At 34.6% G+C, this 27,304-nt stretch overlaps 1 protein-coding gene and 1 pseudogene across 18 annotated transcripts in view; one reads left to right on the top strand and one right to left on the bottom strand.

The window, feature by feature from the left end:
- Positions 1-24,323, bottom strand: part of LOC130458103 (dual specificity protein kinase CLK1-like) — a 93,181-nt pseudogene extending 68,858 nt beyond the window's left edge.
- RALYL (RALY RNA binding protein like) overlaps positions 21,370-27,304 on the top strand; it is an 838,442-nt gene continuing 832,507 nt past the window's right edge. For 4 of the 18 annotated variants that reach the window (XM_056824149.1, XM_056824153.1, XM_056824155.1 and 1 more), the window contains exons 1-2: positions 22,319-22,851; positions 23,598-23,689. The gene's annotated coding sequence lies outside the window, so the exon portion shown is untranslated. Of the gene's footprint in view, positions 21,974-22,279; positions 22,852-23,597; positions 23,690-23,778; positions 24,037-27,304 lie in introns of those variants that run through there. The other 14 variants (XM_056824152.1, XM_056824154.1, XM_056824157.1 and 11 more) reach the window with 8 other exon arrangements.

The raw sequence follows: 27,304 nt of genomic DNA on the forward strand, positions 1-27,304 counted from the left end.
ATAGGGAGAAAATGAGATGTGCACTTTAACAGCTTCTGCTTAAAGTAGTGCTTTTCACTCCTTATTAATGCCTAATTGCCCTGTTTCACTGTGTGGGAGTGACTTGTTATATAAACTTGAAGCCATTATACACTGTGATCAAGGAGGAATTAGGTTAGAACACAAAGGAATGGACTTGACTCATTGGGCAATTTTAGAAAAAACAAAAAACAATTTATGAGACCCTATTGTATGAATTATCTCCTTTGCTAAAAAAACTTGCCCACTACTTTGTGGGGCTGGGATCCCACAGATTGGGAGTTTATGAAATCAGCTGTTCCCCTGCAAATCCAAATTCAACAATATAGCATCATTTTGGAGGCTGTTATACCTATTCAGAAACTGATCCCTGAATATCTACCTGGAGATGATGGTATCCTGCCAGTCACTTTAGGAAAAATAAGGTACTCTAATTGGTATATAGTCAAAGGATATGAAGATAGTTCTTAAATGGAGAAATTAAAACTATCATTAGTCATATTAAAAATGCTTCAAATCACTATTAAGAGAAATGCCAATTAGAATTTCTGGTCAAGATGGCGGCTTAGAGAAAGCTAAAGTTCAGATCTCCGGAAACCCTTCCTTACCCCATATGCTCCTAGGGCACTGAAATTCAAAACGATCCATTTTTTTTTTTATCATTTTCGATTCAAATTCTCAAAAGTTTGTGGAGAGTTTCCATTTCCTTTGGAAGGTTTCAGCTCATTTGCTTGTGTTTCCTCTTCTATTTCCTCTGTATTTTGTATTTTTGCTCCATAAAATGTGTCCAAAGTTGCCCCTTTCTTGTTTTTCCTGTTGTTTTGAGGCTTTTTTGCTTCTGTGCTATTTGCCATCTCTATCTGAGTGAGGGGGGCTGGCTCTTCTGTTATCTGTCTGGTGTTCAGTGGTTTTAGCCCCAGGCAAATTGTCTGTCTTCCCCAGGAAGCCCTGAATTTCTGGTGTTTCGGTGTTACTACCCTCCTTAGTTCCCTTCCGATGCTTCTCTGTTGTCTTACTTCTATGCTCTGCGCCTGGCTTGACACTCTCAGATGTATTTCAATGCCTTTTCTGGCCAGAGGAGCCTGCACTCTGAGGGGGAGGGGCCTTGTCTTCCCAGGAGCTCCAAGGGCTGATGATAGGATTAACCTCAGGCTGAGTATGCCCTGAGGCAGGGACCTTAGGTGAGACTCAGATGGAAGGATCTGGTCAGGGGGCTACAGGCTCCCCCCATCTCTCTCTGTTTCCCTGCTGTCTGGGTGCCCCCACAACTGGCTCAGGTTGTTTTTAGGGTGCAGCCTTCAGAATAGCTGGCTCCTGAGGCCCTTTTGCCTGTCCTGAGGTTCCTGCTGCTGCCTCAGATTCAGTGCTCTGGGTTGGGGGGGATGGGTCCTGGGACCTCCCTTTTGCCTACCCCTTAGATCCGAGTGATCTCGGGTTCTGGCTTTTGGGGGGGGTGCTGTACATTTTGATCCAGGTCCAGGAGTGTTCCCGGGGTCTATTCTGTTGTTTGTTTTGAATTCCGGAGCCCTAGGAGCATTCAGTTTGAGATCGGTAAGGAAGGGTTTCTGGAGCTCTGAACTTTAGCTTTCTCCTAGCTGCCATCTTGACAGGAAGTCTACAAAGGTTTTAATGGGGTTTTTTAAATGGGAATGGGTTTTAATGCAGGTCTTGAGTATGTTTTGGAAATAAGTTCTAAAATTTTGATTCAGATTTTTCCATATAAATTTGCACAAATATTTGTTTTTAAGTTTTTTTTTCCAGATTCCATGTCTGTGCAATTTTCAATAATTGTTTTCTGACATTTTAGATCCATGTACTTTTCCTCTATCTCACTCATCCCCTTTTCCCAAGATGGCAGGAAATATGTTATAGGTGATACATATGTTATTATATAATATCTATTTCCATGTTCATCATGTTGTGATAAGATTGTACAAATAATTGTAAAAAAATTAAATCATGCCTTTTTTCTTTTCCTATTTCACACCATTATATTAAGGGACGGGAGGTATAATTTTCCTGGTCAATCTTTTTTCCTTCAACTTGTGAAAGACATTTCTATATCAAGTGTAGAGTTTCATTAAAGATAGAAAGAGCTGGTGATATGTAAAAACTTAAATTCTCTGAAGATTCAGATGAATTACAGATTCCTGATTTTTTTTTTAATTCTTATAACTCTGCTGATAATAAGGTTAGAGCCATATGGTTTGAGTTAGTTCTTGCCACATGAACTAATTACTGGAAAGCCAAACTGATTAGATTTTTTCACAGTTTCCTAAATTATGCAGTCTTTTCACTATAATTTAGGGATTCTCAACAAGGAACTTGGAACCTGGAGACAGTCAAGGAAATGCCTCCACTGCCCAGCCCTGATTCATATGCAGCAATTTAAGAAAAGCAGAAGAGCTTGCCTGACCTCAGAAGATCATGGGCTGCAAAAAGACTACACTCCTGTGACTACTGCTATATTGGGTTTCTTTTATTTACTTTTGTAATTTTACTTGTTATGTTAGTCCTATTATCTATAACTGCTGACCATTTCTACTTGTACTGATGCCACTACAGAAACTGGGGCCTTTGTACTGCACATTTCCTGGATGTGCTTTATACCCAATATTTAATGCAGAAGCCTGGTGAAGTCATTACCTGTCAAGAGTCTAACTCCTAAGGGAAGGAAAGCTGTAATAAAAAGTGTGTGGGGGGGATGTTACATAGGGGAGAGCCCTAACATTTAAATATTCACATAGTTACTCTATTGAACTGCCAAAGAATACAAGCTACAGATATGTTTTGAGTGTGCAAATATTTCATGCATAAAATATCTGTAGGTTTTCTCTTGTGGGTTCTCAAAGGAATTGTGTTCTGTTTGTGTTTACAATGCCTTCATTGGTTCAAGGAACTACTTCCCAAGCTAATTCCCAAATTACACACAGCAGAGGTTAGGATGATACAGTTGAGGATATAGGAGCAATATAAATCCAATTGTGGTGCTACACCATAAAAATAGTTATCGCCAAATAGAGGAATTATTGAATTTTATTTCCCCATTCCCCTATAACAAATGTACATGATATCCACCTCATAAGGGAGACTGTAATGTGGGTCAAACCCAGTATAAGAAAAAGCAGATGCATGTGCTTTGAGCCCCTTTAAAAATCAGTATCATACCTGGATTGTCAATTCAACCCCAAAACAGGGATGTGATGCACTAGCCCATTCTTTTCAAAATTGCGAAGTTTTGTAACAAAAGAAGATAATCCTGTGAACCTATCCGGATTATCTTCTCTTATTACAAAAATGTATCTTTAGAAACAGCATATAAATTGAGTTCAGGGACTGTTCCATAAAACATATGTGCCTTGTATGTTATAATAAACTCCTTTTTCCACCTTATTTTTCCTGAGATTGCCTGATTTATTAGGATGAAGCCCTACTCAAGCTTTTTCTTCCAATAATAGGTAATATTAATGTGGAATTGTCTAAATTAACATAAAGCCAGTGGGATTTTATGTATGGTTTAGTGGCCCATTTCTCTTTGACTTTGAGGATAAATTGGATAGAAGAGAGACTGGCAGGGATGCAAAGAAGGAAGTTACTATATGGTACAGATGAGAGGAAATGAAGGGCAGAATTGGGCACTATGGTTAGATGATGAGAGCAAACACAGGCAGAAGAAAATGACTGCTGAGCAGTAGGGAGGGCCTAATTGAAATAAGGTAACATTAATTTGTAATCATCCTTGCTTTTGCATCATATTTCTCCTTTTGCAAGGAGTCCAATAACTCTCAATCCCAATCTGTGTCCTCCTGTTCAAGGACTTAAAATATATTTTGATGTCCCTTGAACACCCTGGCCACTTAGTCAACTTCCTCAGCTTGCTTGGTCTATTTATTCACACTAGCTCAGCAACCCATAGAAATAGTTTCATATCTCACTATTATCCACAACTGCTCTAGCCCTTCTGATATTCCCTTCTCTGATTAGACATCCCTATATTTCCATCATCCCCAAGGCCTTATTCCACTTAAACCCCAACCTTATACCTTTTTTTTCCTACTACAGAGTTGCTGACTATGGCTACAGAAAATCACTCAGCCACTGGGTCCACTAAAAATTTATGTTACCTAATCTCAACTGTGCCCTCCTCATTGCACCACAATCTTTTTATCCTTCCCTGATTTACTTTCTCTATCACAATCTCAAGCCTCTCTTTATTCTCACTATGATCTCTAGGACCACCTCTTCCTGTTTTTCTAGTCTATTATTACTGTTCAGTCTCTCTTTCATCCTTTTATAGAATTTTGAATACTTATGGTCAAACAGGTCGACAGTACTGCATCCTTTACTCTTGAATATTTACGAATGCTTCATATATATATATATATATATATATAAAACACACACACACACATGCAGACACAGATCTTCTTATAAAATCACCACTCTCATGTTTTATCAAACTTCAACCCTGAATGATTTTCCTTCTTGGTTCCTACTTATATGTTATGGGAGAAATCACACAACCTATTCCTATAGGATTTCCTATAGGATCTGTGATTTTGTGAGAATAGGTCCCTCCCTCTAACAGATCACAATTCATCTCTGATTTTTTTAGATGTCTTAGTTTGAGGAGGTCATTGAAGTTAAATAATTGGCTTAGTTTTACAAAACTACTTGATGTTAGAGGCAATTTTTGAACCTAGATTCTCATGTGCCATTGACTCTCAGAGTAAATACTTTGTTCATAACAATAATGATAACAATAACAACATTTTCATTGTGCTTGAAGGCTTCCAAAGTACTTTGCAAACATTATTTCATTTTTATTCTCACAACCACCTTGGGAGATACGCACTATTACTTACCCTCATTTTACATATGAGGAAACTGAGGCAGATGTTTAGTGGCTTGATCAAGGTCACTGAGTAAGTTCCTCAGAGAAAGAAAGAAAGAAAGAAAGAAAGAAAGAAAGAAAGAAAGAAAGAAAGAAAGAAAGAAAGAAAGAAAGAAAGAAAGAAAGAAAGAAAGAAAGAAAGAAAGAAAGAAAGAAAGAAAGAAAGAAAGAAAGAAAGAAAGAAAAAGAGCAGCCATAGGTAGAAAGGAGAAACAGAAGTAGGTGAGAGGAGGAATAACTTTCAGAGTCATCGGCCATGTGGGTTATGCTAGATTGTTATGTTTTTTGTTTTGTTTTGTTTTGTTTGTTTTGGCATTAATATCACTAAAACTCTTCTTGAGACTTACTTGACCAAGGGATTAAAGGCTGGGACCAGGATATCCCTTCTTGAGTAGAGACAGGTGTGAAGATCCACAGCACTGCAGTATCTTAACTGATTACATTTGTTTAATATCTTTAGTCTGCTATAGCCAAGTATGTCTCTTAATATTAACTGTTGAATAATCTGAGAATGTCTAATTTTATTCAAATATTCAACCTAAGATAATGGAAGGCAGACCTATCCTAGGATATTTAGCTTACAATCTCATCTCTGTTATATATACAAGCTATGTTAGACATGTTACTTAACTCAATTCTTAATCTCCTTTTCTGCAAATAGGGATTACAATATCTCTACTACCTGATACATAAAGTTATTACCATAAGACTTTAATGGAATAATGTATGTGAATGTGCTTTAAAAATAGAGAAATACTATACAAATGTAAGAAGTTAATGTTCAAAAATTAATCAAATAGGGAGTCAAGATGGCGGCATAGAGGCAGGAAAAGTTCAGAGCTCTGAAAACCCTTCCTTACCAATTACAAACTAAATGCTCCTAGGGGACTGAAAATCAAACCTAACAACAAGACAGAGTCAAGGAACCCTCCTTCTGGACTCAATTTAAAAGGTACTCCCTCCAAAAGCTGGAATTCAAGAACATTCTGCTTTAAGGGGAAGGGAGAAGAAAGGTCCCAGGACCCCTCCCCCACCTAGAGCACTAAGCCTCCAGCAGTAACTGAAACCTTTGGGTGGGAAAAGAAGCTGATCTGGAGGGAGTACCTTGCGGGCAAAGCTGTTCTAGTGTCAGAGCATTGAACACAGGCAGGGGGGAAGGAGTTAGAGAAAGATCCCAGAGCAGGCAGCCTAGTTGCAGCAGCTGAGCCCCTCTATATTGCTTCCCCCTTCCAGGAGGTTTCGGCCTCAGGTCACATCCAGCCCAAACCAGCTGGACTTAATGCCATCAAAAGTCTTCAGAGGGCAGGAAAGCTCAAGCTCCGACACCCCTTCCCCACAGACTGCTGAATTTTAATCCAATCAAAGCCTCCAGAGGGCAGGGACACAAAAGCTCCAATACTCCTCCCCCCAGACTTCACTAAAAGATTTGCTGACAAAACTCCAAGAGGGAAGACTGACAGAAAAGCCCAAAACAAAAAAAAAAAAATGAGAGGAGCAAGAGCACAGACAACTGCAGGGAGTAAAGAAGGGGTAAATATGAACAAACAACAGAAAAAGAAAAAAAGAAAAATACAATCAACAGCTTCTATACCGGCAATGAATAAAGAACAAACAGAACAAAGAAGGAGGGAACACCAAGCAATAAAACAGAAAACCCAGTGAATTGGATATAGGCTTTGGAAGAACTCAAAATACAATTCAAAACACAATTAACAGAGGCTGAAGACAATTGGGAAAGAACTTTAAAACTAAGATAAGTCATCTGGAAACAGAGGCACTTGAACTAAAATGAGAAAATAGTGTCTTGAAAGCCCAAATCAACCTGCTTGAAAATGAGACAAAGGAGATGAAGGATGAGGTAAAGAGGATGAAAGATGGCCTCCAAAGAAAATCAGACCAAAAGAAGAAGGATGACCAAAAAGCCAGGGATGAAATCCAGTCTTTAAAAACCATAATACAACAACTAGAATCAGGTGACTTCACAAGGCAGCAGGACATTATAAAACAAAATGAAAAGAATGAAAAAATTTGAGGAAAATATGAAATATTTAATTCACAAAACAGAAGGTTTTGAAAATCGTTCCAGGAGAGACAACTTAAGAATCATTGGTCTACCAGAAGAACATGACAAAAGAAAAATCCTGGACATCACACTACAGAAAATTATCCAAGAAAACTGCCCCGATATTCTAGAATAAGAGGGAAAAGTGGAGATTGAAAGAATCCACAGATCACCTCATGTACTTAATCCCCAACTGACAACACCCAGGAATGTTATAGCCAAATTCAAGAACTATCAGACAAAGGAAAAAATATTACAAGCTGCTAAGAAGAAGTCATTCAGATACCACAGTGAGGTTAATGCAGGATCTGGCTACATCTACACTGAAGGACTGAAAGGCATAGAATATGATATTCTGGAAAGCAAGGGAACTAGGTCTACAACAAAGAACTACCCAGCAAAACTAACTATATTCTTACAGGGGGAAATGGGTCATTTAACAAAATAGAAGAATTCCAAGCATTTGTAAAGAAAAGATCAGACCTGAACAGAAAATTTGATGCCTTCATCAAATCATCAAAAGCTAATTTAAAAAGAGGGAAAAAAGAAACGCAAAACAAAACAAAACAAACAAAAAAAACAACAAAAAAAACCTTTTTTTAAGAGACCCAATAAGTTAAAATGATATGTATCCCTATAAAAAAGGAGGTCATTGGTAACTCTTAAAAATTAATCAAATAAAAAGGTAATGGTATTGATATCTTTAAGATTTTCATCTTTTAGTACAGATATAAATCTTACTTAATTTGTTTCTTGTCACAACTATTATAGAGGATATTATTGTTAAGATTTTGGTTTAGCTGAAAACCCTGAGATTCCCTTTTATTATCTGACTTCCCACTTCGCTCACTTAATTGAAAGAGTTCTTTAAAGCTGAGATTTGGTTTCTGTTTTTTAAGGCATTTTATTATGTAACTTTCTTTTTGTTAAACCTTAACATTTGTTTCTGAATATCATAATTCCATGCAGCATAGGAATTTAAAGGTAGAAAAATTTATAAACTATGTAAAATTGAATTTTAAAAATTATAATATCAATATCAATAGTATAGAATAGGCCATTAAACTTCAATATTTCTATTAAATTATCCTATTTGCATATTTGGACATTTTGAAAAAATTTTCCAATTATAAATCTTTAGGTTCAGAGAAATTGAAATCCTCTCTAGACTCTAATTATATACAGTAGTTTAAATGGAGCTTAAAAAATTAATTTTTCTAAAGTATATTCAAAGGTGGTTTTCCCACCTATTCCATCATTTTCTTTAAAAAATAAAAAAAGAAAATAAATGCCTTTTTATTTTTACTAGCTTTTGTACTATTTTAATGCTCTCCTAGTGCAGCGAGCTATTGGGCTTTAAATGGAGTCTCCTGCTATGGGAATGGTTACTCTTGATCACCATTTTTTTTTCATAGCATCCACAGATGATTAGTTCTGCCTGGCAAAGTCATCACATGGGACACCTCCATAGATTTCATAGGCATCTCCACAGTTTCTTCCTTATGACTGATTCCTCCAAATCTTCCTGCTTAAAAATATTTCATCATAATGATTATTACTCGTTACTTATCCAAACAATAAAAGTAGAAATATCACTATGTTTAGCATATACCTACTATGTTAGCAGAGCAGGAAAATTATACCATATTTTAAAAAATAAAATTACAGTCTTGACTTTCAGAAATAATTCTCATACCTCCATAGGAACTACATATAGTTTGTTTATAGATCAAATATAGATTATTTCTTCCTCCTATTCTTTAAATAAATCTTTGTTTGTGTATAAATAATACAAATTTTGTGTTCTCTTTCTTAATTAGTCACAGAGGAAATGGGAAACTTACGTTTTTCTTCTTACATCTCCAAACACTGTTTTCTTTGGTGTCTTATCTTTGTCCATCTCCTACCCCAATTCCCTAACTGTTGGAGATTGGCAAGACTTTGTCTTTACTGTTTTTTCATTTTCTTCTGTGTCGGTCTCTGCTTCTGTTCATCTATGTTGTTCTGTTTGCCCCTACCCTCTCTGACTCTACTTTCTCCTCCATGCCCATTAGAAAGATCATCAACTCCTAGTTTTTTTTTTTCAGCTTTATCATGTCTTCCATTGCCTATATGCTTACCTGAATTCTCGTTCTATATGTCTAGCTGCTGACTGAATAGTTTCAAGTAAGATGTTTTGCTCCCAACTTAAATTGAATATTTCTGGACTAGCTTTGGGACAACATCTTTGTTTCTCTATTTTATCAATATTATCTGATTCCTTCCCCAAAGCCCCATTAAAAGTAGAGTTTCTTATCTTCACATTACAAATACATTGATTTTTCTAATATCTATGGTCACAATACATAAACCCACTCAGTCACCAAGTACCTACAATAAGTAATAGATTAGAATCCTTTGGGTCCCTAGATTCATGAACATCATTTTTATAGTATAGTATAATATTTAATCTTATACATGCCCTTCCTCAAAATCTATAGCATTATATTAAAAATGCTCTAAAATATAATGACATAATTAGTGGAATCAACTTGAATATTACATAAAAGGATATTATATTTAAAATGTTTTAACAGTTTATATTAGGATTGAAATAAGTTATTAATACCGCTTTATTTTTGAAGATATCAAGGCTTTATAGAGTTATAAAACTAGACACAGAAAAATTTAAAAATCTACTCTAAATTTAAATTCTAAAATCAAATTAAATGAGATTTCTAATTGAGATTTTTTTTTTTTTAAATCCTTACCTTCCGTCTTGGAATCAATATCGTGTATTGGTTCCAAGGCAAAAGAGTGTTAAGGGCTAGGCACTGTGGGTCAAGTGACTTGCCCAGGGTTGCACAGCAGGGAAGTGTCTGAGGCCACATTTGAACCTAGGACCTCCTGTCTCTAGATCTGACTCTCATTCCACTGAGCTACCCAGATGCCCCCTCTAATTGAGATTTTTAAATTAAATAAAAATCTTCATAAAATAATCTACAAGACCTTGTTATCTTAAAAAAAATTTTAAAGTGTCTCATTTATCAACAAATAAGTAGCAAATCTCTTTTGCCTAACTTTTCAGGCATCTGGTGAGTAGGGACTACTAGACTTATCTAGTCATATTTGTAAATCCTTTCCAAAACCAGTCCTATAGTTCAATCTGGCTGTGGCTTTATCAAGAGTCCAAAATCATTGTCCTCTCTATGTTATTACTTATATTGTTCATTGTGCGAAGTTCATGCCATTTGTCATATCTCAAACTTTTCAGCCTAGCACTGCAAAATTGCACAGGATATGATTTTGGAAAATAAGTAGACATAGGTTTGAATCTTAGCTCTACTATATTCTAGTTCTGTAACTTTGGACATATTGGCTTTGCCTTCTTAGGTTTGAGTTTCTGACTCAGAAAAAAATAATAGAATTTGACTAAGGGATCCCTGAGTTATCCACTAGTTCTAAATTTACATGAATACCTCTTGAGTTTAAATTGTACTTCTTTGTCCTTATTTTTTTAAATGAAAGCTAGCATTTCTCATGCTGTAAGATCCTTATAATTTCTCATTATATAATTGTCTCTACTGTAAAGACTACATAGCTTATGCTTTTCTTAATTATTTTGATGTTTCTGTTGTACTAGGTATGTTTAAATCAACTAATCAATCAACAAGCATTTATTAAACAATTACTACATTGCTTGGTCCAGGTGAAGAGAATAGTTAATGTCTGTAAGCAGAAAACAACCCTGGGAAAAATCACTTAATCTTTCTCCAGGTTTTGGTTTCTTCATTTGTAAAATGAGGTTGCTGCTTCTTATTAAATTGTGCCCAAATCTTTGTGAAGCCATTTGACGATTTCTTGGTGAAGATACAGATTTGTTTCCTACTTCTTTCTTTAGTTCATTATACAGATGGGGAAAATGGAGACAAACAAGGTAAAGTGACCTATCCAAGGTGACAGAGCTAGTAAATGTCTGAGGTCAGATTTGAACTGTTTTCCTAACTGGCCTGGTACTTTATCCACTGTACCACCTAGCTGTCCCAATTGAGGCAGTAACATTCAACAACCTCTAAAGCCTCTTCAAGACCTATCATTCTGTGATTCTAAGAATAATTGGCCAATAATTTAAATATTCCCTATTTATGTTCCCATGTTCAACCATTTTCTGCACTGTAGTGAAATATCCTGTCTTTATTAGTCAGTCATTACTTGATTATGATTTTTGCATAATTTGACATTTACAACATGGACTTTTATGGATTTACAATTGGATAACTTAAATGAATTTTTAACTAGGTAAGGACAACAACTCAATGCATAACAAATGAATAAGTATTCTGGTTAACAAATAAAATGTAAGAAAAAATGGAATTGTTTCTTGGATTTGTTACTTGTCCTCATCTGCTCCAACATATCTGTTGAAGGTCTTTAACATATATAATTCTCATATATTCAATTGGAAATTGGTGCTTTTTCATACTTCAGGAAATAGTACAGATAAAATATCAGGAATTTAAGAGAGGAAATTAAACTATACCTGGTAGTTTCAGCACTTCATAAGGAATTAGTAAGAAATTAGCTTTTAAATAATTGATAACTCTTCCTCATTCTTTTTCTATTATAGTGTTCCTTCTTTTCAGACTACCTGGGCAATAAATTAAAACATTCTAAGTTATTTGCACAGGAATAGTATTCAAGTACCAAAAATGTATCTGGGAATTAAAGACTGATTTCATAGTAAGCAGCAAATGGCAACTATAGCATTTGTATGTTAGTACAAAAAAGTTTTTCTGTCACAAAATTTATCTTCTGTAATTTAAAAATTAAGTACATCTGGTTCACATACAGATATATTTGCAAAGATTCTTTCTTATGCTTAGATCTGTTCACTTAACTCTTCAGCTCAAAGGTCTTTAAAGGTTTCCTAAAACCTAAAGAATAACAATTACATTCCTCTGTTTGATAGTCAATAAAGACAGCCATTGTCTGATACCAACTTATCAACCTGGCCTGATTTGTTATTCCACCTCTTCATCCATTTGGAGCTTCAGCCAAACTTGAGTATTCTCTGGTCCTCTCCCTATGATATAAAGTCTGACCACAATGTTTGAGTATATAAAATTGTTTTTGAAATATTAATATTTTGCCCAGTGGCCTACTAGTAGTGCATTACAGTGCTATTGGAAAGTCTGTGTTTGATCTTTGCTCCTTTTTTCTCTAAGAATTTAAATGAATAAAACAACAAATAATTTACTACCCTGAAGCCAAATAGCCAAAGGCTCTGATCTTTTCAAATCTTAACAAGATTGACTCCTAAATGTGCGCTGGGATATCTTCATGGGAAGAAAGGAATCATACATATCTACATGCCACACACACAGATTCTATTGGCATTTCCTATAAACATTTACCCTGTACTTCTTCATATGCAGTTTTTGCTTGTAAGAGCATAAATACAAAACTATAAAGAAATAAGTCAGATCATCAAAAAGTTAATATCCTTTCTCATCATCCCAAAATGAATTCTGCAAGCATTATGGGTGGATAGATGATAGACTGATGGATAAACATATGCAAAGATTAATATAATACAAAGTAGGAGGCATTGGTGTTGCCAAAAAAAGGACTAGACAAAATATTGTAACAATATTTGAGAGAAGAGGGACTATTTTGAACCCACAGTTAGGAAGGAGTGAATGGGAAAGGTATATTACCAAAGGCTTCATGGAGGCAGCAACAACTAAAATGAAACTTGAAGGAAGATAACCATTTTTAAAAAGCAGGCCTGAGACTGAAATAAATTCCTAGGGTGGGATATAAAATATGTGAATGGAATGTATGAATTTACAAAGTAGTAATGATGATGACATTCTGTAGTTAAATTTAGATTTAACAATATGTGAAGGAGAAAATGATGAAAAAATGAGAAAGACATTAGATAGTGGAGAGGCTTAAATACTAAAATAAGCCTCTAATTGTATTGGTCATTTAAATCCTTCAAAGATTCATTATTTTACCAAAGCAAGTTCATAGCCCTCTGCCTTTGTAGCTGGTTTTCATTATTTGCTGAGCTTGAAAAAGGTTCTTTTCTTGATGGCCAATCTTCTGGGAATGAGCTTCTCTGAACTTAGCTAATTCATAAAAGAAAACTCTTGGCTCATGTTGGACATTGATCTCATGCCTTTCCAGATAAGTAAGATCTTAGAGAATCTAGTGTAATCCTTCCATGATAAAGTGGCAGAACCATTCTTATGGAAATAAATAAAATTTATAGTATAACACTTCTAAATAGTATCATCAGATTTCACATAATCTTGGAGTGATCATTCTTACCAATACAGAGAACATGAGAAATTAATAAACTCATTAATTCAAAAATACATAATGATCAAAAATTGAATTGTTTTCTTTAAAAAGCAAATTCTCTATTGAAAGTAATACATTGGCCTAAATTTCAACTAAATCAGAAATGTATGCCATCAAGTATACAATGTGGCAATGGACTGATTTAATGAATTCATTTCTTGAGATATAACAATTTAAATAATAACAATATGGTTAGTTGAGGCACTGAAATAAAAAATGTTGATAGTTAAAGTTCAGATTTCTTAATTTATTTCTAAATTTCACTTTTCTTTACCATGAAAAAGGCATGAGCTATATAATCTTATCCCAGTTACTTAAAAGCATAATGCATTTTCTGAATGGGCAAAAGAAAGGACATTATTTTATTGAGCATTCAGAGGACAGAATCAGAATGGGAAGAAATATCGACAGTCATGTCCAACTTCTACCTGACAAAAACATCACCTGAATGTTGGAGATACTAAAACAAAAATGAGGTGAATCTCACAATTCAAGAAAATTATATTCCACTGTGGGAAAACAATATGTACACAGATAAACTGATGCAAAGTATATACAATATAAAATATTTTGGGGGGACAGAGACTATAAAAAGTCATATACAATGAAGAGCTCAAACTGAACATTTAATTAGGTTGAGCTTCAAAGAGGTTGATGGGGGACATAATGTTATATTGGGGGAGATAGATGAATTCAGTTAGTAAAATCCATTAGGTTAAGAGATATGGAATTGATTTTGAAAAACAGGTTGGAGCCAAATCGTGATGGGTTTTATAGGCAAAGAAATGTTTATATTATACTAGAAGTATTAGATAATCACTGATGCTTCTTGAGTAGAGGACTGCAATATCAAGACCTATGCTTTAAGAATATCAATTCTTCAACAGTGTGGATAAGAGGCTACAAGTGAAAGGTTCAATTAGAGCTCTAGTTCAGTAGTTGGAGAGAAGTTATGAAAGTTACATTAGGGTAGTGGCTGGGTATGTTGAGACAAGAGGATGGATGCAAGTTATATTGTGGAAGTAGAATCCATAAGATTTGGTAACTGTTCGCATATTGAAGTAGGTAAAGTGAGAGAGAAAAGTTGAGGTTGACATAAAGGTTGTAAACCTAATCTGTGTATTATGAAAGTTGCTGGTGTCATGAACATAAATGAGAAAGTTAGGTGGAAGGAAGGAATTTCAGAAGAAAGTTAAAGATTTCTGCATTGCATATGTTAAGATTGAAATGCTTTGTAGGGAACCAAATGGAGATGTCTAGCAGGGAGTTGGTAGCTTCAGAGTGTGAGATAGAAGTACAAATAGATTTTTAAAAAATACAAAAAAGAACATTAGGGGAAAAGAGACAATATATTTAACTAGAAGCTGTTAAGGAAAGTTTAACCTTTGAGACTTAAGTTCCACAAAATATTAAATAACTACCAAAGCAAGATATTTGTGTAAGACCACAAGTTAATTGGTTTTCTCTACAAGCAAAATGGGAATTATTATATTGATCAATATATCAATGTCACAGAATCATAGTGCTTTAGGGTCAGAATGTACTTGAGAGAGTGACTTTTATAAATGATTTGCCTGGATTTCAATAACTGATTAATAGCCGAGTTGATAATAGATCTAATGCTATGGTTTTCTAGTGTGATATTCCCTGTTGCCTTTTTATATAAATAAAGGTTATTAAGCACCTGCTACATGAAAGATTCTGTGTGAGGAGCTGAGGATATAAAACCAAAAAAATGAAAGTCTCTTTCCTGAAGCAGTTTATTTATATTCTATAGCAGTAGTTCACATTTAGTGTTTCATAATTTCCTTGTAGGTTCATGATGACTTTCCAAGAAGTTCCTGACATATATTTACACCCATGTGTACATATGTGTGTATGTATTTATGTGTGTATACACATGTACCCTAAGAAGTAAATACTTGTCCAATTATATTTCAAATATATATTTTTTTTCTCTCTGATAAACCTGTAGATGTTTGAAGTACTGTTTGTTTCTGCAGTAATTTAAAAATATAACAATTCATGTACACAGTGATTTCGGTATCCATGGGCCGTGATTGCATCAAATTCTGATTATTTCTGAATAAACACATGTTATCAACTTGTCATCAAATTGTTTCCAAACTGTCATAAACTTTAATATTTGAAAATAAGCTGAATCCCAACACATGGTCACGTCTGTGAATGGTTTCATTTCCATTCTGTGAGCTGGATTAAGGGAATCTCCTTGTTCCCTTGTTCTCCTGTTCCTCTTTCTTCACAGCTTATCATTTCTCTAATCATTTTTTAATAATTTCTCTAATCATTTCTAATCTAATCTCTAATCAATTTCTAATCTAATAATCTAATCTAATCAATAATATTTCAGGTAATATGAATATTTATATTCTTCTACCCATATCACACTACTTGAAAACCATGACTGCTGACCTATGTATGTATATATGTAGTCAAGATGATTACAAGTCATCTTGAAATCATCAAAAAAATCAAAAGCATTCTGCAGAAATAAGTCTCATATTGCATCTCATTGCATTATTAAAACTATTTTTTAAAAATTTAAGTTTATTTTCCACTTAAGTTACTATTCTTCTATATGGAAGATATTAAAATGAACTGGTTGGTAGTACTGATAAGTTGTTCAATGTTTCTGTAACCAGTGTGTGCTAGTGGTATAAGAGAAAAAAGTAAGTTCTGAAGAGATCCTTTCCTTAGAAAGGTTATATGTGGGTGAGTGTCTATACACAATCTATATACACACACACAAACACAGTTATATACGTGTATTGTGTATGTTATACATGTGTCATAAACAGACTGCATGTATGAATGTACATAACACATATGCATGTATATTCACATAATATATGGGTATGTGTGTATTGTAATATATGTAATAAATAAAATACATGTGTGCATTTGTTTAAAACTACCTTATCAAAGTAGCTTATTCAAAACAATAGTTAAAATTAAGAATGCATACAATTTAAGTACATTCATCATTTAACACAGCATCTTTCATTAACCAATAGAAAAATACATATGTTATATAATACTTACTCATTTTTATTCATTGTTAAGGTGGTTAAAACTTGTTCCTAAATATATTTCCATCTCTCAGCAAGAGAACATGTAAAATTCTACCATTTTCCATTACACATTCATGTGAGTTTTAAAATTTTATTCTTTATATAAAAATGCAGAAAAAAATTGGATGTAGAAACAGATTTAATACTTTTTTTACATTGAACCATATATTGAAAACTTTATATACATATATATACACATCACTTGGAGATATATATGCACATAACATATATATATTTTGCTAAATATCTTTCAAATTGTAACTTATTTCATTAAAATGTTATTTATGTTAAAATTATAAAATAAAACCATTTAATATGAAGTCATAGGTAATAGCAAAAGAAGTCTTCTGGATTACTTATTTTAATTCTGCAAGATCACACATATGAAATATGAAACTTAATTTTAGAAAGTTTTGAAAATTATAGGTAGAATAAAATGTTATATTTTATAATTATGTACTACATATAATTATAATTACATAATGCTAATTTTAATCTGGCATTTGGGGGGAACAAAAGTAATTATTTAGTTATTGAAAATATGTAATAGATAATAGAATATTATGAATGGTATATTAGTTATTCAGGGGGATCACAACACATTTTTTTGTTTCTTGTTTAAAGGGCTTTGGGCCACTCTTTTAGAATGTTCCTGTGTATGCATGCATGTCTGTATTTATATGTGTGCATAAATTTGCATGAGAGGATAAAATACAATGATACAAAGTAATTTCAGGAGGGTAAAAATAGTAACAAGTGAATGACTCTGAAAGCTCCTCCTATAGAAGTGGCACTGAGCTGGGTATTGAAGAAAGCTAGGGGCTCTTATGAGGCAAAGGGAGAAGGGAACACATTTCAGGCTGAAGGACTTTATTCAAAGCCCCAGAGATGGGAAATTTTATGTTGAGTTTGGAAAAGTTCTAACTGGAACTTAGAGTTTATTAAAGGGTGGGGGGGGGTGTATTATAAAATGTCTGGAAAGTTAAATAGAAGTTACATTGTGGAGTTTTAAATTCCAGCCTGAGGAGTTTGTATATTATCATAAAGGCATCAGGAGCCACTGAAAAATTTTGAGTTGGCAAGTAACATAGTTAAAGCTCTGCTTCAGGAATATTAATTTAGCACCTGCATGAAGGACTGATTGTAGAGGAAAGACAGAAGGAAGGAGAATAATTGGAAAGATAATGCAATATTCGAAAGGAGAAGTGAATGAAGTCCTTAACTTGGTTACCAGTTGTATCAATCAAGATAATTCAGATGATTATCTTCATTTCACAGAGAAATTAAGAGATACATTTTGGCCCTATTTTTCTTCAGTTTTTCTTTCTCCAGGAAAGATCACTGTTTTGCCTTAGCAAAATTTTTCCTGGAGTTTTCAGGCGTATTTCCTCTCACTCAGGGAACACATTATAAAGTCTGCAATATTTTTCTAAAATATTGTTGAAGATACTTTTGTCATGTGTCTCTTAGTACTCATCTGTATGCCCCAGATCTGTCCCTTTTTTGCACTTGTCTGCATTTCTAAAATGTCTTTTTCTAGTGCACTCCCAGGCTCTCCAGTGCTGTGTGTTTTATGTTTTCCAGTCGCTCTCTCTCCCTTTAAAAATCTACATTCACTTTTGGTTTTCTTAACACCTAAACTTTCCATAGGCTCTTCAATGTTTTGTCAGCAGCTATTGCACTTCTTGCATTTTTCACGACAATACTTTTACATACCTTTTTTAAATTTTATGTTGCTTATTCCTTCTGACACTCTTTTCACTTTCCTTTTCTGTCAGAGCGTAGTTCTCAGATGCTTGCCCCCATATTTTTAGAAGAGTGTTGTTGTCTTTCACTATGTTTTCAGGGACTTATTTGTGGCTCCTTCAATATTTTCACAGCTTTAGTCATGAAACGCAAAGAAACTTCTTATGTTAACCTCACAGCTTCTAAAAATTACCAAATGCTATATTTTAAATTCTCTTTACAGTAGGTAGAGAGATTGTCAGGTAGGAAATCAATGAATAATAACAGATGGTGCAGAACAGTGGAAGTGTCACGTGTAGCTATATCTCATGCTGAGTCTAAGCTTATTTATTGTGAAACTCATCAGTGCTACCCTTGTTTACTTACTATTTCACTCCCACAGTGTCTGCATTTATAATAAAACAAAAATAGTGGATATGTTCAATTTAAAATGCATATATCAGAAAATAAATTTGGCAGAATATGAATTTCTGCCTAAAATTATTCTTAAAGGTAGAAATGTGCAAATGAATTAGTATTTAACTTGCGATCAATGCTATTGATGCTTATTTTGCTCTCTACATTTTTATTAGAATATTATTTTTAAGCTTTTTCCCCCCTAAAGGTGCAAGAGAGACACATTTGAAATCAAAGACTAAGAGGTTGCAGATAAAAATTTAGAATTTATATTTCTTTTTGTTTTGTTCATATATTTTTAAATATGTGATTTTCAAATGCTATCATTCTATATTTTATTCTTTTGTAGTTCATGTAAATTATGAGGTGTTCCATAGTATTTATGGTTCAAAGGATGATAGATTTATACCTATAAAGGATATAAGAAGTCATCTATGCCAATTCCCTAATTTTATACATGATGAAACTAAGGTCTAGTCAGGCTAATGGAAGAGTCCAAGGCCATCCAGGTGATAAGAAGCAGGCTTGGGATGTTAACCCAGGTCTTCTTATTCAACATTCTTTCCATGGTACAATGCATTATATGTATAGGCTTGTTTTTTTTTTAAGTGTAAATAACCTAAAATCAAAATAGAAATATACAAATGCATATGTTTTAATAGACAAGTTATATGAAAAAAATGAATAAAAGAGAAAAGGAAAGAAATATTTAAATATATTGGTTTTAAAATGTTATTTCAAGTTACTTGATTATAGCATAGTATCTACTAAAATTTAATAAATCTCCCAAGTATTTTATTTTTGCGCAAATATTATCTGAAATAACTTGGAATAGATTTTTAAAGTACTTTTAAATTTTGGCAAATGTAAATGTTGTGATCCCCTTTCACTGAACTGTATACTTTCTGTGCCATTACTAAGAAGGAATTTCCCAAGATTTGTAACTTAGTACCCTTTCGGTGGTTGTGGGAAGAGTCTGGAAAATCCATATCTACTTGGATAATGCTTTTCTTTTTCTTCATTTCTTACTAAGGTGGGTATTTAACCAATAAAGCCATCTCTCATCAATTCTGCATGTAAATTTTTGGACAAGATAGATTCTTTTCATTTTGAAAGATTTTTTTCCACTTTATTTCTATGTTGCTATGAAATCAACAAGTATTTGTTGAGTACCTACTCTGGGCTAAGTACATTACTAAGTATTGCCAAGGAATACTGCCTTAAAAATGAAATTCAACATTAGGTAACAAATATTTATAGTTATCTGTCATTGTATTTATCTAATCTTCTTGTTACTTTTTTTTGAGGGCATGAACATAGTTGTCTTTCTGTTTTCTTCATAGCCTACCACAAAAGTTTATATAAGGGAGATAATGTATATTTGTTGAATCAATGTGATGTGGTATTCTGCTAGACATTGAAGATTCATTTGGACTTAAGTCTGTATGTTTTCTCAGTTGTCTTGGGCAGTAATTGGGAATATACAGATTCTTTATTGTAGGGAATACCCAGTGGGATAATTTATTACTTTTATTTAATTTCATCCTGACCTATTCTTAAGTACCCAATCAATTTAAAATGATAGATACATAGAAGTGAATTAGAAAAGAAAATGTATAGGCACAGATGATTCTAAATACTACATGGTAATTATGTAGTAAATAAGGAGAATGTAGAGGAAATATATATTGATGTCTTTTGCTTTTATTCAGCAAAGCAGCGTTTTACATAAAAAGGAAGGGGAGTCATTTTATTGAATAATAAAAGCCTGACAATCACTCTGATTGGCTGAGAGCCATTACTGCAGTGTAATTCTAAATAGATTTGTTTTGCAAACTTCTTCATAAATAGCTCTATCTTACCCAGATTATTTAAAACCTACTGGAAAATTCAAAATTCCTTTCTTAAAAAGTGATACTTCTCCCCATATTTGAGTGACTCTAAAGAACAAATATTATAGGAAACCAAAAGGGAAAAATTGATAAAAACATATTAGTAACAATTATTTTTAATTTTACTGACCAGAGTATGGGGATTTTTAACTGACAACAAGGGATATTGGCAAAAAGGTTCATAACAAAATATTGAAGAAGAGTAATTCATGAATCACAGAGGAAAAAGAACAAAGTATGACAATAAATCTTAAAAAAATGAGATATGAGTGCTCTGGAAACACACTTGAGCTGTACCAACAGTTGTTATAAAAGTCACTAAAAACCCCTGATGCATTTAATTTCCCTTCAGTCAAGATCTCTAGCTACAATTCTTAATTCCAAGGTGGGATAAGCATTGGCAGAGTTGGCAACCATTTAATAAATATTTAGAGATCTTTTAATAATTTTAATGTTTTATTTAAATTGTGGATTATACTTTATTTGACCAATGAAATCTGACCAGACTATAAGAGGCATCTAGTATTTGCTTTTTAAGCTCTTTGTAATTGTGTGTACTTAGCTTTCATTACACTATCCATTCTATCATGAACATCTCCATTTGTATCATTAGGGTAAAGATCAGCAATTGAGGTCTAGAAAGAGTGATTTGTGAACTCCAGTTCTTGCACTCCTTCATTCTCAAATACGTATAGTTCTCCCACTGATTCCCCCAACCCCACCCCAAGCCACATGAGATGACCCAGGTATACTTATAACACTACAAAAAGGATTGTACATTTAGCCCCCAGGAAGCTGCCCCTTCAGTAGCGAATAGAAAATCTCCAAGCTGTCAACGATTGGCTGCTCGCATATTCTCTCTGGTTATCAATTGAAAACAAAGTAAACTGATACGAAATCCAGATCCTCCTAAACCGCTGTAGGCAGTCAGCTACGCAGCCTGGTGGTGGGATCCCGTTCTTACCTAGCCTTCCTGCTGAACAGTTTTAGTACCTGAGAACCAGCCATAGCTTCCCTTTCTCTCTCTCAAGCAAAGTACTCCGTATCTTCCCGCATTACCCACAATGGGATCACTTGTTTGACTGGAGCTCTTCTTCCACTTTAAAACAGAGCTAACCACCCAAAGAAGAGTCAGGGAAAGGACTATCCCCGACTACTTAAACCCACGCAAATATCAAGACCATTAAAGCAAGCATCCCCACCTTAACCACTCCTACCCCCCCCCCCTTCCCCAAACTAACCAAAACAAAAATCTTTACTCTGCCACCAATAACACAAAAAATAAACCCAGGCATGAAATGAATTTTTATCAAGACATTTTATTTTTTTTTCTTGCAAACTGAAAGCATCTCTCGGTTGTCCCAGGGAAAAGCGGTGTCTACTGGTTTCAGTCAATACTTTGAACCCCCTGGTTGGTCACACAACGCCCAAAGCATCGCCCTGGACCTGAATCCATCCCTGCTTGCCGGGAGGGGGAAACACAAGACTGGGGACTAGTGAAAAAAGCAAAACTGGATCCACTCGGGTAAGGAAGCTTCCTCTTGAAGATCGGAAGGTGGGGAGGTAGACGGGGTAGGTCTGGGTAAGGGTTGGGGGCCAGACTAGTAGGAAACCAATGATACTGTTAAAAGTCAAACTTAGGGAAGGGCAAGGGAGAAGGTGGGAACTTCTCTTCCCACACCCCACGCAGAAAAATAAATAAATAAACAAATGGGAAAAAGACCCCACCAAGTTTGAGGTGAGCAGCAAGTTTTGTCACCCCTCTCCCTTTTTATACCACCCCCATCATTTTCTTTCACAGTCACTCAAACACACACACACACACACACATACACACACACACATACACACATAGATGCGCACCCATACAGAGCAGTGGTAGCATCAGCAGCTGCTGCGTGTGCCTCCTCCCCTGCCTCGGCTCAGCTCCGCTCTGTACCCTCTCCTCTCTGTTTCTCTCCTTTCTTCCTCTCTCAGGCGCCCTGACTGTCTTGTGCGTGTGCGTGTGTGCGTGTGTATGTGTGTGTGTGTGTGCTCCGCTTCAGCGTGAGGGGCACCTGCTCGTCTGGGCTGCACAGCAGAGGCTGCCGTGGCTGTGGCTCGCGCGAGCTGCCCCCGCTACTGCTGTTATTGCTGCTGCCGCCGCCGCCGCTCCCGGGGCTCCCGGCACCAGTCTCCTCGCCGCTGCCGCCGCCGTGCGAGTGAGTTGGGATCGGTGGGGCTTCCCCCCTTCGCTGCCTTTGCTCCTTCCCCGCCTGCCTGCGAGTCAGCCTGGCTCCGAGTCACGTGTCAGTGCCTGAGGCAGAGACTGAGAGGAAAAAAAAGCGCTTCATTCCTTCTTCCACCGCCATACTGTATTTTATACTAAATCTCATTTTTATTCCAACATTTTACTCCCGCTCGGTGAGTACCTTCTCAGTGGCATTCTTGTCCTCTCTTATTTTTTGTCCTTTTTTTTGTTTTGTTTTTTTGTTTTTTTTTCTTCTTTTTTTTCCACCTCTGATTATTGTTTAAATTGGGAAAGCTGGAGGAGCATGGTTTTGAGCCTTTTTCTGAATACAAGTTTTTATAGCATGCGATGGTACTGTAGACAAGGCGCTGTGTCTGGGAGTCCGTGGCCACTGTGCTGCTGGGAGAGACTCCCAAGTCCAGCAAAATATGCAACTGGTTTTATGGAAAAGCGATGTGAAGTATGATGCCTATTTTTTCCATGTTAAAAAAAAAAGCATGTTTCTAACTCTTTTTGCAGACTATTTTTCCAATGTTATTTTTGTATAGGTGGGATTTGCGAATGCATTTTACGGCAGTGTTTACAAGAGTTTGTGGTCTTGCAATACTGGTGCAAGCCACTGAGCACAAGATGTTAATTTTATTTTTGTTTCCTTTTTGAAGCCAATGACAACAAACCGTTTTTCCCCCCTTCCGTTTTTGATACCCTTTTATAACGTGAAACTTTTCTTGCAGCCGGTTACTGGGATCATTTTTTAAGCAAAATACTTTTTCTCCCCCTTTAAATTAACTATGACTTTTGCACATTTGACTTTTTTATTTTAAAAAACCGAGATAATTTTATGATAGATATCCCTATATCTATTTAATACCTCCTTCCTCTTCCCCCCCACCCCCCATAAATTTTCAAATGATGGCAGTGGAAGGTTTTTCTGGAAAAAAAAAATGAAGTGCGGTTTGGTTTCCTTGTCAACGGAAGATGAAGTGAACAACTGAGCATCTCCCAGTGCAGGTACTTCATCTGCTTGTAGGCGTTTCCACTGTTTGTAATGACAATACTAGTCAAGGGAAAGAAGTGTGTGTGTGTGTGTGTGTGTGTGTGTGTGTGTGTGTGTGTGTGTGTGTGTGTGTGTTTCCACGCACATACAAGTATAGACTAAGCAGGCTTTCGAGAAAGCCCTTGTCTGCAAGCCAGTAGAGGCAAAACTAAATTCTTCTGTCTCTGGATCGTTTTGGATGTGCGCAAAAATACAATCTCTTCCCTTCCTTCCATTGAACCCAGGTCCGCTAGACTGCGTGTGCTTTCTGTGCTACTGTAGAGGGCTGATTGGAAAAAAAGAGGATTGCCAAACTGGCTATGTAAGTTCTGTTTAGGGACACTTTTAGAGCAGAAAATAATTAGGGCTGTGGGTAAGAAATCAGACGTAGACTGCTCAGGGATGGCCCATTTGGGGAGTATTGAAAATTGAGAGAGAAAAAGAAAGAGGCACCAGCAGTCTTTCAGAAAGGAGCTGGCTTTTTGCCACATGGGAACCTGAAGCATGAGACATTTTCCTGAACCTTAAGGATGCTCCCCTCGCCCCAACCCCCATGACTCCTGATTTTCCTTTTTGAAATGAGTAAACAACGCAGTAGGTCTTCTTCATCGTGCTTTGGCCTTTTCCTAATGCCTGGTTTCACATTTTTTGGTCTGTTTTTGTTTTGATAATTATTAATGCTACTGTCAGGCAGGGAATGGGGAAGTAGTTACTTTCCATGACGGTCACCTAGAGTTCAATATTGAGGAAGAATCTGTTACTTTGCATTAATGATACTTAACTGCTGAACAGTTCCAAGATAGTCCTTCTTTTAAAGAGACAGCGTTTGGATTTTTTTTTTCTCCCCCTCAGGAGAATGTGATACAGAAAGCTTTTTCCTGAGAGTTTATTTAAAGGGTGACGTATTTCAGGATTTTATAAAAGTTGAAGTCTTGAGTGTTGGATATATTCTATGAGGTTTATGCTTTATCATGATGGTATTACTCAATGTCTCCTATATAACCTAACGCCACTTTTCAGAGATTTATCAGTTGGTCATAAAAGCCTTCTCTGCACTCAAAACTTAGACTCCCCGTATAGGAGCCCTTTATCTTAAAGGAATGGGGAGGGGAGTGATATATTTTACATCTTAAAAACTGAGTAAATAATTTTATGGAAAGTCAAGTTGCCTGATGCACTTTTTTTTGGGACGTGTTTATTTTTGGTAGCTAAAAAGTTCGGGTACAGATTTTGTAGTTTAGAATCTTGCCTCTTGTTATATTGGAGGGGATTTACACAGAATCAGTGGAATCACCTATCTTTATTCTTCAGGTTAGATTTTCTTTTTGGATAAATAAATTGACATTCATCTGGGCTTTCAGAAGATAAAGCTTAATGACTTTTGTGAAGTAGTGATATTATATTTCCACAGTAACCTGTTTGTGAAATTTTAAAATCTTGTACATCCCTTTTTATAATTTTCATATTAAAGACAAAACAGATTTTCTACAGAAAAATGTTTAAAACATTTTAGAATACTCTGAAAGCTATTAGTTCAAATATGCTCATATAGTAAAGATTAAATAAAATACAGACAGTATAATTCAAGTATTTTAAAAATTCAGCCTAGTTATTTTAAACTAGTCTTTTTGCATTTACAGAGGGGTGATATTGTATATGACTTGACTGTCAGACTTTAATATACTGAGGTACATAAATATAAAAGGGCTTGTAGAAAATATCAATTCAATCTTAAGGTTTTCATCTTCTGTGTATATATATATATGTGTGTGTGTAGATATAAAGTATTTGTTGAAAATTTGTTTTTTAAATTTCTAGTGGTCAAACAAATGAAGATAGTAAAAAACTAATACATATTATTACTGAAATATTTTTATTAATTACATCTATCCTTAGATAATGCTTTTAAATTTATATTCTAGTATTATATTTTCAAGGGGATAGATAATATGACCATGCGTAATAACACATATTTGTAGTATGAATGAACTTAAAGTCATCTGATTTTTGTTCTGAGTACTAGAAGTGATTAAAACTGAGTATCCCTAAGAGCAATAGTTTATTCCAAGGTTGCAATAAAACACCAGCAATACTAATGTTTCCAAGTGAGGCAGTAACTATGAAGAAGTGTAAAGGAATGATTTTATTCTATTCGTGTAAAGTCAAAGGTGGGTGGCTGTTTATGGCTTTAATATTTAATACTCTTCGTCATGAGTCTCCTCAATTATGTTAGATTTATCATGGTTTCATTATATATATATCTATGTAATATTCATACCTACCAGTTAAAACGCTTTTTAATTCTTAACATTTCCTCCTCTAGTCAGGACTTTTACATTTTCTTTTTAAATTTAGTAAACTATGCAGTGTTGATATTTTCATCTATTTTATGAGTTTTCTGATCTTTTTATCTTGTAAACTGGAACACTTGAATTAGCACCACCTACTGGTCACTAGTAGAAGAATTTATCCATTTAGCAAAATTTTTTCATTTTGATAAAATTATTAGATTTCCATGCATTTTCCATCAGAAATATAGCAGTTTCAACATAATAAATTAAAATAGCCATTACTGAGGCCAATAATCAGTTTGATTAATACTAATGATATCATTTGACATTTTTCACTTTCTCTTTAATAGTAGCAAAAAATCTGGTGACAGCTTTAGAATTTGTACTACTTAAAATTTTTGTTTTTGGTTACAAATATAAAAATCTTTGAAATACAAAGAAAGGTAATTTAGTTTTCAAATTTCCTTCTGGTTTTTGGGAATTGTGTAGACACGTATTCCCAATAAGAGAATACATTCTGAAAAGATGTTGGATTACACCCTAACTTTTTGTAAAGTATTTTATAAATTGAGAGTTCCCCCTCCCATTATTGGGGAGAATTTGTTTGTATTCTATTTTATTTTCACATCTAAGTCAAAACTGCCATTTCAAAAATTATTTTCTTTAATCATCACCTGTTCACAGTTTAAAATTTGCTATTCAGACTGTCATCTAATACCTACTCTAATGAAAAAATAAAAAAAAATAATTTTATTAAGGAGGTATACATACTAAAACAAATATTGCTCTCTATATCTGTATATCTGAGTTTTTATGCATTTGGAGTTTTAGGAAACAATTTTCCATTTAAGAAAGTTAAGTTATTTCAGTTATCCACAGAAGACTAGTGGCAGAAGGAGCTATTGCATTAAGATAATTAAATGCTTCAACTAAAATATTTTTAAATAAAGTATATAGACAATAAATTCTCAAAATAGATTAATTTCCTAAAATTCTAAATTCTATGAACTAGAATTAAATAAAAATTTCACTATTGATTTAATGCTATTTCAATAATAGTTTATTTAGCAAAAATAGTAATTTACAAATGCATGTATAACCAATATTTGAAGACCTTATAATGGAATCAAGAACCATCATTCTCAAAGTTTATTCTCTTACAGTTTACATGAAAAATTGCAGAAAAAGATGGCCATACTTTGTTTAATGATTATGAAAGCATCTAATTAGGCAGCATGTCAAATAAACTTGCACATTGACCATTGTATAGAAATAATCACAAAAGAATTAGGAGGGAAA

This window comes from Monodelphis domestica, chromosome 3 (genome assembly GCF_027887165.1).
Source record: "Monodelphis domestica isolate mMonDom1 chromosome 3, mMonDom1.pri, whole genome shotgun sequence".
NCBI classification, from domain to species: Eukaryota; Metazoa; Chordata; class Mammalia; order Didelphimorphia; family Didelphidae; genus Monodelphis; species Monodelphis domestica.